At 52.3% G+C, this 3878-nt stretch overlaps 1 long non-coding RNA gene across 1 annotated transcript; it reads left to right on the forward strand.

Moving 5' to 3' along the window:
- Nucleotides 1-1140: 1140 nt before the first annotated feature.
- Nucleotides 1141-1832, forward strand: LOC146201107 (uncharacterized). The gene is made up of 2 exons (XR_014704863.1): nt 1141-1432; nt 1492-1832. It is a non-coding gene; the product is annotated as an uncharacterized LOC146201107 (long non-coding RNA).
- Nucleotides 1833-3878: the final 2046 nt, after the last annotated feature.

The following is a 3878-nucleotide window of genomic DNA, read 5'->3' on the forward strand; positions in this document are numbered from 1 at the left end:
ACGCTTCATGGAGGTTACATTATGCCGTCTGCGTATCGGGCACACACATCTCACGCATAATTTTTTACTAATGAAACAAGATAAGCCTACGTGTGGAGAATGCGGAGAAGTACTCACAGTCAACCACATCCTGATTATATGCCCAAAACTAGAGACACTACGGAGAAAGCATTTCACTATTTTTTATGATTGTGCCATCCCTTTCCATCCCAAATTACTTTTAGGAGAAAGAGCAATAATAAACTTAACATGTGTTCTTAGTTTTTTAAAAGAAGCAGACGTTCTGAATAAACTAAACTTTAACGAACCTTCGTGCTCGAAACAAGGTAGATGCGACATGATTTCACATTAACCGTACATACTTCTCCAGCGCACAAGTCTGCTCACCTGTGTACATCAATGAGTAGCGCTACAGTTGATTCAACACAGCCGCTTAACAGAACATGAACATTACATTCCGAGTAAATAAGACGAACTGCTTACCTCGCATATTCGAGTTCCTTTCGGGGCGCGCTTATCGCGGCCCATTGTCAAAAGCCACCTCAGTCGCCGACGCACTTCAGCCGCCGACTTTCCACATGGCACTGCGTAAAACGCTTTGCCATTTCCAGTGCGGTTGGTGCAGTTAGGCGCACTGCACCCAGTCATAGCTGACGACTGCGTCTGTATCTAACACTAGAACAGCAAACTTGACGCCACAGGTGCGCACGGAAAATGTGTGAACCGTATCACACCGCGTGTGGTCACACGAGGCGCCGACCTGACGAGGGCAGACGAGGCCCTCGTCTCGAGACATTCACACGGGGGAGCCCTGCAAGTTGGCTCCCCCGCAGAAAACTGAACACTTGACGTCACAAAAGTCATGTGATCGCGTCTCGGCGAATGGTGCACGGAGCGGCGAGGGAAAACAGACGCGCAACTCTGCTCCCTGCGGGAGCATATACAGGTATACAGGAACACTAGTTGCAAAATATTAAAAATGCGGCGTAATGTTTTGCTGAAATAGTTTATCTATTTTATAAAACGTGGCATTAAAATATTTATTTCTTTACGTTGTTTTAGAGCGTTTTTATTTGTGCTTTTGAATTTCATTATCTAAGTGTTTCGGGCCCCCCCCCCCCCCCCCCCCCCCAAAGTGGCTGTGCTGCTGTCGCGCTAGACCGTTTTTCGGCCGAGCCTTCGCTACCATGACGCAGCTGCAGTTAACGCCACCAGAGAGAATGGAAGATGGCTGCTGCATATTGCTCGCCCATTGTTGTCAACTCAATCGACCGCGAGACGATCGCCCCGCTGATTGCAAACCGTGGCTCGTCGCTCTCGTTTACAGCTCGCGTGTTCTATTGTGCGATCCCACGCAACGAGCTAGCGAGCGAATTTCCTGGTCTACCGCCTGGATGCACGGCGCAGATTTCGACAAATCCTTGCGGAAGCGGTGAGTGTGTGTGTGCGCACGTGTGCCGCATGACGCTTATTGCAATGTTTCTTTTACAGATCGTTATGGGCACGCGAATATTGCCCCCCGACTACGTCTTTGGACTTCTCGGAGAACGCCGTTCTCAATTTGTGGCTCCAGTATACTGCTGGCTAGGGTGTCAAGAATTTCTGCTGTGGTTGGGTCTAGGCACGCAGCACGCATTCGATCACCTCGCTCTGAAACATTGCGGCGTGGAAGAAATGGAAATGGAACACAAGACACCGCCGACGCTCTGGACAGCGGCATTTTTGACTCTGGCTGTTCTCATAGCAGCAGTGGCGTACTTTGGAGGACAACTAAGGGCACCTTGAGTCGTTACCGGGGGCGTAATGCCGACAATAAAGAGCGACAGACATGATTGACGGTGTGTACGTTTCAAACTGCGTTTACAATAACAAGTGTTGTTGAAGGAATACCTGTCATTTACTAACAAAGCGCACCGTGGGCAAAAAATGCGGGGCCGCGGCGTGAGCCAAAAATACGGGGTGTGCGCGCGGGCGCTTTTCCCGCGCGTGGAACTCAAGTATGGGATTCTGTGCACCTGACTAGCGAGGTCAGAATTTTGTGCACCTGAGCTCAATGTTTAGCGACGTCAAGTATGTGCACCTGAGCTCAAGTAATTGTTCTAGCGACGTCAAGCATAGAATTCTGTGCACCTGACTGTCAGACTTTTGTGCACCTGAGCAAGTATGTGCACCTGAATAGTCAAGTATGCAAGGTAAAGTAGCATGGACCTAGCCGTCCCAAATTTTGCACGCTGTGGTGACTGAATAGAGCAGTGAATAACATTGGAGGTATGCAGCTAGAAGGGGGGCATGTGTCAATAATCCGTTCCGCAATCGGACAATAAGTCCATTATGTGACCCTTTTTCCAAGCCTTTCACCCCAGAAGAGCCGAGCACCAGGCCGGAGGAAAGCTTGTACCCATTGCCGGTGGGTAACCGGCAGCACCAGGGATCGAACCCGGTACCTACCCGACCTGTGAGAACCAGACCTTTGCAGGTCATTAGTTGTTCGAAACTTTAAGCCCTCTAAGGAGCACAGCAGGGTTAGCAGAGCCTCTTCCAAACGCACACCCCTGAGAGAGCCGGGCGCCGGGCCGGGGGACGCTTGTACCCATTTTACCGGTGGGTGTGGTCAGGTGGTCAGTTCGAAACCCACCGCCGGACACCCACCGGTAAAAATGGGTACAAGCGTCCCCCGGCCTGGTGCTCGGCTTTTACAGGGGTGTGCGTTTGGGAGAAGCTCCGTAAACCCCATTAGTTGTCATTAGTTGTTCGAAACTTTAAGCCCTCTAAGGAGCACAGCAGGGTTAGCAGAGCCTCTTCCAAACGCACACCCCTGAGAGAGCCGGGCGCCGGGCCGGGGGACGCTTGTACCCATTTTACCGGTGGGTGTGGTCAGGTGGTCAGTTCGAAACCCACCGCCGGACACCCACCGGTAAAAATGGGTACAAGCGTCCCCCGGCCTGGTGCTCGGCTTTTACAGGGGTGTGCGTTTGCGAGATCACGGGATTAGCTTAACATTCACAAAGTTCTGCTTGGACTCTACGCTTCAAAAATGACCAGGAAAAAAAAGAATAGTGTGCATAGTGATGGGTGCGTAGAGCAGTGTTTCATTCATGGCTCAACAAAAATCTGCACTCTGCCACTTGAATTGCCACCTGCAACAAGAAGACGTTCGGGATGAACATCCACGAGCGAGGAGATTGACGTGATGCTGTCACAACCACCTCCCGCAGCCGAGACGGACGCCCTAACCACTAGGCCACGACTGCGGCGGACAATAAGTCCATTATGTGACCCTTTTTCCAAGCCTTTCACCCCAGAAGAGCCGAGCACCAGGCCGGAGGAAAGCTTGTACCCATTGAAAAACCGGTGGGTAACCGGCGGCACCAGGGATCGAACCCGGTACCTTTTTTTAGGACTGCTGCAGCTGAGGCTCTAAGGGAGCACTTCAGGTGAGGGTCAAAGGAAGTACCTTTGCAAGACAAACAGAACCACCTTTGCAGGCTGCGAGGTTCGAAACTGGGTTTGGGCCCACTGCGGAGGAGGGGCGCGCAGCGGGGTTTACGGAGCTTCTCCCAAACGCACACCCCTGTAAAAGCCGAGCACCAGGCCGGGGGACGCTTGTACCCATTTTTACCGGTGGGTATCCGGCGGTGGGTTTCGAACTGACCACCTCCCGCAGCCGAGACGGGCGCTCTGAAAAGAAATATTTTAAGCTGGGAGCAGCCTCGGCGCAGACCCCGTCGCACCTGCTTTAGCGCTCGGCCATCAACTAAACGAGAGGGTGCTCGGCGCAGACCCCGTCGTACCTGCTTTAGCGCTCGGCCATCGACTAAACGAGAGGGTGCTCGCCCCGTGAAATTGGAGGGGCACCTGCTTTAGCGCTCGGCCACTAA

Source organism: Amblyomma maculatum, chromosome 2 (assembly GCF_055883805.1).
Source record: "Amblyomma maculatum isolate TAMU_Amacu chromosome 2, ASM5588380v1, whole genome shotgun sequence".
NCBI classification, from domain to species: domain Eukaryota; kingdom Metazoa; phylum Arthropoda; class Arachnida; order Ixodida; family Ixodidae; genus Amblyomma; species Amblyomma maculatum.